Here is an 11,747-nt window from a genome sequence, read left to right as displayed (position 1 = left end):
CTGCCAGGGGAGCCCTTTCACCAGGCCTCCCAGCCAATGCATTAACCCTGACCGCTAGTCAGCCCAGGCCAGGGATCCCTGGGGAGCTGGCGACCCCTCCAATAAAGGGGTCCTGCTCTCCAGTGTACCCCAGGCCTAGGCTGATAGCCCGGAGCTATCCCCAGCACCCCTGGAAGGTAGGTGCTGGGTTGATTATGTAGTGTAGTGCATTTCAAATAGTTAAAAATATTGTCTTTTGCTGTGGAAGTGCAGGTCCCAGCAAGCCTCCCCCGCATGCTGGTACTTAGAGAACCTCAAGTACCAGCATGCGGGGCATTACGGACCCACTGGTACCTGTAGTTCAACTGCAAAAGCAATATTAAAATAAAGAAAAGACCCCTACATCATTTGTCCCCCATATTTTGGCAATCAGGGCTGGTTCTGACTAGCCTGGTGCTGGTTGTGCTTAAGTACAGGGGATCCCTACGTCGTTTGTCCTCTGTATTTCAGCACAACCAGCACTGGGTCACTAAAAGCCCGAGGCTGGCTGCTCTTTGGGGGGGGAGGGCATGCCACTTTTTTGCTTTTTTTACACAGGTTTTTTTTTTTTAACACAGCAGCACAGACGGGTCTCACTGATCTAGTCCGTGGTCTGTGTCAATGACACAGATGCATTTAGCATGGATCTCCTGGTCCGTGCTACATACATGCATCTGTGTCATATCGCATGCGATCTAATGATTATGCAAATCATTAGATCGTGCACGATAGATTGGGTGAGCATCACGCTGCTTTCGCTGCACATTGTTCACTTTAGCTGCCGGAGAGAGTTCCAGGGCGATTGAATACGAGATCACATCGTATGTAAATCGCACCGTATATGGGGCCTTTACAGCTTAAATGGGCAGGGACAGGGCTGGTTCCAACAAAATAAGTTTTTTTAGAAACTATATTTAGTCTTGGTTTCCATGCCTCAGACCTGTATACCTGCATTCATCCTGTAAAGACAATGGACTTTGATGTAACCTTCTTGTCCTACCAGGGACTACAGGCTTTTTGGGGCTAAGTGGCAGACATGCAGGTCCTGAGCACCATATAGTAGCTATAAAACAAACCTAGTTACTAAACAAGACAAAGTTAACCTAACACTCTTGGTGAGGAACATTTTGTTCTGGTTATCGAGACTTTGGACTTTGGAATTTAATTAAAGTTTGATTTAAAATGGGAGTCTGGGGAGGTGCTTGGTCGGCCATGGTGCAGCTAAAAAGTACTAACAAAGGTTTTTTACATGTGCTTTATTATTATTATCATTTATTTATATGGCGCCACAAGTGTTCCGCAGTGCCTTACATAGTACATAAACAAATAAGTAACCATTGACTTACAATACAATACAATACAGGACATGGATAAACATTGCTATATTAGCGACCTTTACGCCCGCATAAGCAGCTGAGTGTTAGTTGCCCTAGTGGGGAGTAAGAGATAAATTACATAGGGAGAAGCACAAGAGGATAGAGGGCCCTGCTCGAAAGAGATAACATTCTTTTAAGGGAGGGGCAGACAAACAGGAGTGACACAGAATGGGGTGGGCCGGGAGAAAGGAAGACGTAGCAGCAAGTTAGGATGAGAGCTGGAAGGCTTTAATGAAGTAGGGGGTCTTAAGAGCTTGTTTGAAAGATTGTAGAGAGTCTGATGGGGAGAGGGAGGGAGTTCCAAAGCGGCTTATGTTGCTTGTGATCCGGTCCAATGTTTTTACCCTGGTCAGCCACGCACTTGCTTTAGATGTGGAGAGATTTGCCACATGAGTAGTGACTATAATGTCACCAAATGCACGTCATGCGAGAAAATTGGACATGTGTCTAGAGATTGTAATGATGGGAAACGCAATTTGTGTGGGGAGGAAGGCCACCCGTATAGCAGGTGTCCCTGGGCAAGTCACAACATAGAGAATGAGCAACAACAGAGGGAGGAGACCACTAGGAAAGAAAAATAAATTATCTTTGTGGGAGTAAAAACCAGGGCTGCTAAGGAAGTAGATAAGGAAGATCAAGGTGAGAAAAGGGGAAAAAAAGAGGAAGGGTGATGGTTCTCACTAATAGATTTGATGCCTTTTCCACTGATGAGGAAGAGGGAGAGGTGGTAAGAAATGGTGGAGAGTTACAATTTGTGCCCAAAGTTAGTAAGAGAAAGGCAAAGCAGGGAAACAAAACATCTGTAGGTGACAAAGGTAAAAGAAGGAAACAGGTAGAACAGGATGAGAGTGGGAAAAGTAGTGTGTGTCATGTATCCCTGTGTGATCATACTTGCAGGAAACAATAATTTGATAAAGGTGAATTAGTTAGATTTATTGTCATACAGGGTGGTGCAATATTTAAGCAGACAGATAAGCAAACTGCTAACAATGGTCACAGGCATTTCTGAGTAGCTGGTATGCAATGATAATACAGTCCAGGATAATTCAGGAAATAGAAACAGATCTTAAGATGAGGATGACAAATGCTGGATGCAGGATATGGATACACAAAATCCAGATTGATTAATAAATTGAATTGTTGACTGAAATGTCCAGAGTATGCTGTAAGTGCAGGTACACTGGGAACTTGATAAACCAGAAAGCACAGGTGAGACCAGATGATCAGAGGCTCTGATCTAGATTGCTGCGGAGCAGTGCAGGGAATCTGGAAGGCATTAGTAGTTCTAAAGAATATACCGCGGCAAACACACTGGAAGCAATACCAACACAGTCCTGGATAGTAAGTGCAGGGGCGTATCCAGGGCAGTTTCTAGGGTCTGAGGCTCCCTGTGTGAGCAGTCAAATGTGCCACCCCCCAAGAAGCAGTAATATTGTGGAGTGGGCGTGGCCTCATTGTGAGTGGGTGTGGTATACAGTAAGGGAGCGTGGTTTCTCCGCTGTAACTATTGAGCCCAGGGGCAGCTAAACTGTCAGGGGCAAAGCACTGAAAAATATATGTAGATAAATCAAAGCCCATTATGCAGTGCCCCCTGTAGTTGTCCGCATATGCAGTGTCCCCTGTATTTATACCCCTTATGCAGTGCCCACAGTGGTAGTGCAACTTATGCAGAGCCCACAGTAGTGGTGCCCTTTATGCAGTGAACCCAGTAGTAGTGCCCTCAGGAGTGGTGCCCCCTATGCCTTGCCTCCATTAGTAGTGACCCCTATAGTCATGCCCCCTCTAGTCATGTCCCCTGTGGTAGTGCCCCCATCAGTAATGCCCCTGTAGTAATGCCCCCAATAGTAATGGTCCCTGCAGTAGTGCACCAGTAGTAGTGTCCGCAGTTGTATTGCCCCCAATAGTAATGCCCCCTGTAGTAGTGTCCCCTGTATAAATTCCTCAGAATTACTGCCCCTGTATTAGTGTCCCTAATAGTAATGGTCCCTCTGCCGCAGTGCCCCAAGTAATAGTGCCCCCAGAGTAATGCACCAGTAGTAGTGTCCGCAGTTGTATTGCCCCCAATAGTAATGCCCCCTGTAGTAGTGTCTCCTGTATAAATTCCTCAGAATTACTGCCCCTGTATTAGTGTCCCTAATAGTAATGGTCCCTCTGCCGCAGTGCCCCAAGTAATAGTGCCCCCAGAGTACTGCACCAGTAGTAGTGTCCGCAGTTGTATTGCCCCCAATAGTAATGCCCCCTGTAGTAGTGTCCCCTGTATAAATTCCTCAGAATTAATGCCCCTGTGTTAGTGTCCCTAATAGTAATGGTCCCTCTGCCGCAGTGCCCCAAGTAATAGTGCCCCCAGAGTAATGCACCAGTAGTAGTGTCCCTGGGCCCTGAGTAATGCCCCCAGTAGTGGTGCCTCCTAAGCAATGCCCCCAGTAGAAGCGCCCCCCATGTAATGTCCCCAGTAGTAGTGCCCGGGTGCCCCCAGTAGTGGTGTTTCCCCAAGTAGAAGTGCCACCAGAGTAATGTCCCCAGTAGTAGTGCCCGGGTGCCCTAGTAGAGGTGTCTCCCCCCAGTAGAAGTGCCCCCAGAGTAATGTCCCTAGTAGTAGTGCCTGGGTGCCCCCAGTAGTAGTGTCTCCCCCCAGTAGAAGTTGTCCCCAGTAGTAGTGCCCAGGTGCCCCCAGTAGTGGTTTCTCCCCCAGTAGAAGTGCCCCCCTTGTAATGTCCCTAGTAGTAGTGCCCAGGTGCCCCCAGTAGTAGTGTCTCCCCCAGCAGAAGTGCCCCCAGAGTAATGTCCCAGTAGTAGTGCCCAGGTACCCCCAGTGGTAGTGCCTCCCCTAGTAGATGTGCCCCACTCCCAAGTATTGTCCCTAGTAAAAGCCGCCTGCACAAAAAAAATACCCTAATACTTACCTTAAGCCCCGCTCCGGCGTCTGCTGCCGTCCGGTCCGCTCGGCTGCTCCTCTGCACTATGGGTAAGACGTCATGACATCTCTGCCATAGTATACACTGCAGGAGCCAGAAGCTGGAGCTCACATGGTAGCTCCAGCCTCCATCTCCGACTGCTCTGCGGGGAGGGGGCCAGGTGCCCACTGGTAACTGAATCTCAGCGGGCACCTGGCAGTTCATAGTCTGTTTCTATAGCAGGGGACGGAGGCGGCACACCCCATGCGATTGCATGGGACACCCATCCCTAGAAATTGCCCTGGGCATATCTACCCATTGGCCAGGATGGCACTCACCAGGGGCGCCGGCCAAGGGGAGGCTCCATCCAAGGTTGCCACCCATGGCCAGGGGGTAGAATCAAGACAGGGCCACAAGGACTGCAGTCCTGGGTATGCCCCTGTGGCTCAGTGGCTCCTTAGTGCAGCAACAGCAGCAGTAATGAGGCCCCCAGGATTCAGCCCTTTGCTCCAGTCCCTGGCCCCCTGGATCCAGCCCCCTGCTCCAGTCCCTGGCCCCCATGATCCAGCCACTGGCCCCCCGCAGCCCACAAATACTTACGAACTTCAGCCTGTGGCTCGGCTCTCCTCAGTGCAGCAGCGATGTCATGACGTCATGCGCGCCTTGTTATAAAAAAAAAGCTTTATTTATTCTATGTACCAGGCAGCCACTGGCAAGCGATGCCAACTGCCCGTACCTTGATGTCAAGGTCCGGGCAGCCGCCATCATTTGCCGGTGACGGGGGCAATTGCATGGGGTGCCGGTGGCTGGATGGTGGGGGCCAGGGACTGGAGCAGGGGGCTTAATCCAGGGGGCCAGGGACTGGAGCCCCGCATTACAGGCAGGCTAATGGCTGGGAAGACAGGAGGGGGATGACTGGGGAGACAGAAGTGGGATGGAGGGGCTGGGGAGACAGGAGGGTGATGGCTGGGGAGACAGGAGGGTGATGACCTGGGAGACAGGAGGGTGATGGCTGGGGAGAAAGGAGGGGGGTGGTGGGGAGACAAAACGGGTGCTGCCTGAAGAAACAGAAGGGGGTGCTAGCTAATAAAACATAGGGGTTGGCTGGGGATACAAGAGGAGGGCTGGCTGTAGAGACATTATAAGTACAGAGTAATTATTCAGAAAATATGGGGGGGCACCAGTTATGGGGCGCTCGGACCCCTAGATACACCCCTGAGTAAGTGCAGTCTGTTAAGCAGGTAAACAAGGTCCCATTAGGCCGATTCTTAATACACTAGATATACAGAGTCTGGATAACTGATTAATGAAATACTGAAGATGCGATATGGTCACAAGAAGCAGGTAGCAACAACTGGACAAGTCCTGGATAGCTGGAAGGCTGAGCCCCTTATACAAAGCCCCCAGTATTGCCCCTAATGCAGAGCCCCCAGTAATGCCCATTATGCAGAGCCCCCAGTAATGTCCCTTATGCAGAGCTCCCAGTAATGCCCCTTATGCAGAGCTCCCAGTAATGCCCCTTATGCAGAGCTCCCAGTAATGTCCCTTATGCAGAGCCCCCAGTAATGTCCCTTATGCAGAGCCCCCAGTAATGTCCCTTATGCAGAGCTCCCAGTAATGCCCCTTATGCAGAGCCCCCAGTAATGTCCCTTATGCAGAGCCCCCAGTAATGTCCCTTATGAAGAGCTCCCAGTAATGCCCCTTATGCAGAGCCCCCAGTAATGTCCCTTATGCAGAGCCCCCAGTAATGTCCCTTATGCAGAGCTCCCAGTAATGCCCCTTATGCAGAGCCCCCAGTAATGTCCCTTATGCAGAGCCCCCAGTAATGTCCCTTATGAAGAGCTCCCAGTAATGCCCCTTATGCAGAGCTCCAGTAATGTCCCTTATGCAGAGCTCCAGTAATGTCCCTTATGCAGAGCACCCAGTTATGCCCCTTATGCAGAGCCCCCAGTAATGTCCCTTATGCAGAGCCCCAATAATGTCCCTTATGCAGAGCCCCCAGTAATGTCCCTTATGCAGAGCCCCAATAATGTCCCTTATGCAGAGCCCCAATAATGTCCCTTATGCAGAGCCCCCTTATACTGTAGTTTTCATTCTAATGTAGTACCCTGCACCTAATCATTGAGGAAGGCATAGTGTACTTAATAAAAAAAATAATTATATTAAAAATACAGTACAGTAGCTGTAACGATACATCACGTCTACCATTTTGCCTTTTAGAAAAACAATACAGTTATGTCCACATACTGTACAGTAACTGATTAGGCCGAGGGTGTCAGGATGAACACTACTGTACTTTATGGTGTGAAAAAGCATTTCTGTACAGTATGAGCACAGCGTTAAAGTCAACGTGTACTGCCACAGTGCATGTGACAGACGTGTCATAATCTACGCATGCAGTAGGAGGAGGTGGGTATTTCTTTTTACAGGTTCCCTATGGATTCTACAGTACATGGAAAAGAGGACGTGATGGCTTCAGGAATACAGAGTTGAGTACAGTATGTGAGATAAAGTGTGTGTCATGTCAAGCACCCCAGCACCCAGACTGTATTTGGAACACCCTTACCAGATACACCATTGGCTGTAATCAGCACTGAGAAGGACAATTACAGAGCTGGCAATGGTGAGATGCATCGATATGCCCACACAATCTTTCAAGAACATGTGCTCTACGACCTTCACTGCAATTGGACCAAGCGGGTGAACTTTGATGGCATTCGAAAGAAAGTACCAATCCCTAACAATTTAAAAGACGATATCCTCTCAAGATGTCGGGCAAGATATAAAATAATACAAATACTGGTGCATTAATGATAGAGAGGGTTCTGATTATTAGTGGTGTTTTTACTACTAATATATCCGACATGCATAATTAACAATATTGGAGTTGCAAGAACTTAAGGGGCCTATCCATTACCCGACTTTGTACACGATCCGACCAAACCAGAAGGTTTTGGTCGCACTGTTCACAAAGTCGGGTACTGCATAGCCTGAAAGGACCTGCGATACGCGTGCACGCTGGGTCCTTGCTGTCTCCGACTATCTACTGAACATACCCATCAACCTGACGATGCTCATCTGGTTCCACATGTTCAGAGATAGGAGGTCGGGCTCCTGCACTGAATGACGTTCAGCGAACACCGTTCAGTGCGGGCACCGCACCTTGGCGACCTAAAGGTCTGAATGCTAGACGTTCAGTCTTTCAGGTCGCCTAGTGGATAGGCCCCTTTACTTGCATAATACAGTAGTGGAATTAATTCTGGACACTTTTAATAAAAAAATTTTTTATTTGTTATTTATGGAGAAAATTCATATTCTGTTATACCTAATCAATACTTTAATGTCTTTATTTTAATCTATGATGTTTCTACTTAATGTTTTAACATGATTTGTCAGAGAGAGAGAGGAAACAGAGAGAAGAGGATGGAGAGACAGAGTGGGAGAAAGAAAAGAGAGAGCGATAGAGAGAAGGTTTTGAAATACACTTACCAGCCACTGTCAGTGGTGAAGATCCCGGCTGTCACCAGTCACAGCAGGCAGAATGCTGACAGGATCCGGGAGCAGGTCCCACACAGCATGGTAATGTCTAAATCCCCTTCACGGAGAGGACACTGACATCATCAGCCAGTGTCCAGCATCATTCCCTGCCATCCAAGTGGGCATAGAGGGGGAATATAACCATGTGGCAAGCGTAGCGAGTCACCGTGCCTGAAGCGTGGCAAGTGCACGAGCCCGCGAGGGGACAATAAACTTCTTTAAGTGGGAACAAAGTACTTCTGTAGCTGGCTCTCATGGACAGGAACTGCACTTCCGCCCTCACTAATGTCACTTCCAGGTCCCTAGCACGAAGGGGAAATACAGCCAACCCACACAGCATCCATGCAGGCTCATGTGCCTTGTTCAGCACTCAATTCATCCAGACTGTGGCAGCCTTTACAATCAATCCTCAAAGCTAGTTGCAGCTCTGGTCAAAGTGTGAATAACGACTAAAATGGCTCTGAATACCTCGAAACATGTTGACTGGTCGCCTGGGAAGAGAGGCAAAGCCATGACGCTTCGTGAGGAAGGGTATACCTATGAAGAAATTGCAAAGAGGTTGGGCAATGGGGCAATGAAGTCAGGTGTAATGAAACTCTGCATAAGGGTTGCGAGCAGTGCATCGACAAAATGGGCGCAAGAACTGGGAGGAAGCCCACACTTACAAAACAAGATGAGCGCAGAATCTGTCGCCTGGCCCTGCAGGACCGTTGAAGGTCTGCAAAAGCCACCAACAACATAATGAAAACATCTGGTGTCCAAGTTTGTAACCGAACCATTCGAAAAAAACTTTGTGAGAATGGTTTGCAAGCTAGGACCCCAAGAAAGAAACCGTATCTAAACCAGAAACCGAGGCAGAAACGTATAGATTGGGCTCTGGCACACAATGAGTGGACAGAAGAAGACTGGGACAAGATTATTTGGAGCAACGAGACCAAAATCAGCATCTTCGGGAGTGATGGAGTGAAATTTGTTTGGCATCGGCCTGGGGAAGATCTTTTGCCTGAGTGCACTACGGCAACTATGAAGCACCCAGTGAGTGTGAAGGCGTGGGGCAGCATGGCCAGCCCTTGTGTGGGACGTTTGTCTGTCGTTGATGGCAATATCAATGCCAAAAAGTATCAAGAAGCAGTGCTGGAGGTGAAACTGTTGCCCACAATCGAGGATTTGTTTGAAATTGACCCACGGAAGTGTATCTTTCAGCAGGATAGAGCACCATGCCACACCGCCAACAGTTCCATGAAGTGGTTCGGTGAACACCAAATCACTGTCTTGCCTTGGCCAGGAAATAGTCTGGATTTAAATCCGTTAGAAAATTGGTCAAGGCTTAAAGTGATGGTATCACGAAAAAAAACAAGTAACAAGAGAGAGCTGATCGAAGCCATAATCCAGGCCTGGTACCACGTGATTTCACCTGAAGACCTGGGATATCTGGTTCACTCAATGCCTCAACTAATCGAAGCTGTTTTTTTTCCATAATACAAGCATACCTGTGAAACTGTGGTTTTACTGAATTTTTCACTTGAAATTTGACAAATGACAACTTAAAAATAAATAGTAATGATTATACTCACATATACTTCGATTTGAATGTAAATTATAAGTGATTATAATGTAAAAATAAACGACCAAATGCAAAAAAAATTAAATTTCAAAAGTGTCCAGAATTAATTCCACTAGTGTAAATGTACAGTGATGTGATCAAAACATTTAATCATTAATTTATTTTCTGATATATATGTGACATCATTGACTGGTAAATACATGTGATGCATTACTTGTGAAACAATTAAAGTACGCTTATGCAATACTTTCTTTGGAATGTGTAATTTTTAACAAAGTGGACTCTTTAAATGAGACAGTCCTACAATCACCCTGATCTGTGTTTACCTGTGTATTCACACTTTCCCGAGTGGTTACCTACCTACAGTCACACCATACTGAATATGCTCGATCTTCTCTGATCTTGGAAGCTATACAGCATTGGGCCTGGTTAGTACTTGGATGGGAGACCACCTGGGAATACCTGGTACTGTAGGTTTATGAACAAGGCGTTGGATTGGGACAGAGTGGTAACATAGCAGAGAAGTTATGTATCGTTGTCCCCACACATTCATTGGTTTGGATAATCAGCAAATCAGGATGTTATTTTAATACCAGGATTACTTGGGTACCTATTCTCCTATATAAGACTTGTATTTAACTGATATATTATTCAGATTGACTTTAGATAATCGTAGGAGATCCATTACCCTCATTCAAATATTTTCGCCACTTCATAGATAAGGTATTACCTTTAATGATATTATTAATAATATAAAACATTTTTTTTTAAAAGTTAAAAGTTATATTTTGAAATTTATATTGAATGTAAAATTCGAATTTAAAGGGGCCTATCCATTAGCAGATAAAATGAATGATTGAACGATATATCGTTCTTTATATCTGCTATGGATAGGCCCTGAACGATGACATATGCGCACTCCCGCGGCCGATAAATTGCATCTTTCATCTCTCCAACATGTTGCTCAATTATTGCCTATAGCTGTACTCTATTAGCAATATCGTGCAGTTTTATATGCGGTAAACGACGAACGATATACTGTCTACTAATTGACCACTTGGTTCTGTGCGGAATTCCTTCCCCCCTCCCCCTCCCCCTTTTCGTACGCTATCTAAAATATCCAGTCTTTGTGTAATGCAAGGTATAATTATAAACCTATGGAATCAAAAAATCATGAATATGTTCTACATGTCAATGCAATTTTCAACAGAAAACACACATGAAAAATGTGTGATGGGAAAAAGATATATGGAAATTCATAGATTTGGTATGAAGTGTGCGTCTATAACAATTCTAATAAGAGAGGCAAAGTAATCAGCATAAACCAGGTATTATGGTAACCCAGGTGTAATGTACCAAACGTTGGCTTTCAACACCTGGTATTCCTAGTTGGTCCCCCTTCCTAGAACTAACCAAGCCAGACATTGTATTGCTTCCAAGATCAGACGAGATCGGGCCCATGCAGCATATGTATGATTGTAAGTCACTTAAGTAGAACACCACATTATAAATGACCGATCTTTCATGCTAATGAAGACTCTGTCACCCTCACAAGGGTATTATAACAAAAAGGTGACAAGTACATATGAGAATATAATGTTAGAAATCAGTATACAACAGAGACCGAATATAGACCCGTAGGTCTGACAAAAAGTGAAAAACATAAATGTATTGTCCTGCACAAGTAGATGCCTAAGAGAAAAATGAACGCATATGTCTTGATGACTAAAATTGTGAATAGTAAAAATAAATTAAAATGTGTAATATAGCAACTGTTGAAAATATGTAAAGTAGCTCCAAGGCCCAAAAATCACAGATCCTACAAAAATAGGAAATCGAAAAAACAAGCAAATGATAAGATCTCATTGAGTCCAAACGGTGTTACAGGGTTCATCTTATGTATGCACCGGGCTTCCAGTTTTAATAGTTGTTTATATAGGTCACCTCCTCTCTTGGAAACGGGTACATGGTCTGTAATCTTGTAGATGTCGCTAGTGGATGTCTTAGATCTCTAAAGTGGCGAGCCACTGGTTGGTCACAATCTTTTCCATCCAATGCTTGTCTGATGGCTGTATGAGGTTGGGCCATTCTAACACGTACTGTACAGGATGTCATCCCTATATATGGCAACCCACATGGGCAACAAATGATGTATATGATAAAATTGCTGGTACAGCTTTAGACATGTCTAATCAGAATATGTTTGCCTGAATGTGGGTGTACTAGATCCAAACCAGTCTCCATATACCTGATAGTGATGCAGCTTGTCCACGTGTAGCACCCTGGTTTTTCTGGTTAAAAAATGTCCCTCAGGGGGCTGGTCCTGGATGCCATTGAGGGAAGCTGCGGGTGATTGGA

General features: G+C 46.0%; 1 pseudogene; it reads left to right on the top strand.

Moving 5' to 3' along the window:
* Window positions 1-9,747: 9,747 nt before the first annotated feature.
* Window positions 9,748-9,866, top strand: LOC148443331 (5S ribosomal RNA; annotated as a pseudogene).
* The last annotated feature ends 1,881 nt before the right edge of the window (window positions 9,867-11,747 follow it).

Source organism: Taudactylus pleione, unplaced genomic scaffold, assembly GCF_031769625.1.
Source record: "Taudactylus pleione unplaced genomic scaffold, aTauple2 ptg001299l, whole genome shotgun sequence".
NCBI classification, from domain to species: Eukaryota; Metazoa; Chordata; class Amphibia; order Anura; family Myobatrachidae; genus Taudactylus; species Taudactylus pleione.
This window is presented reverse-complemented; position numbering and strand designations above follow the sequence as displayed.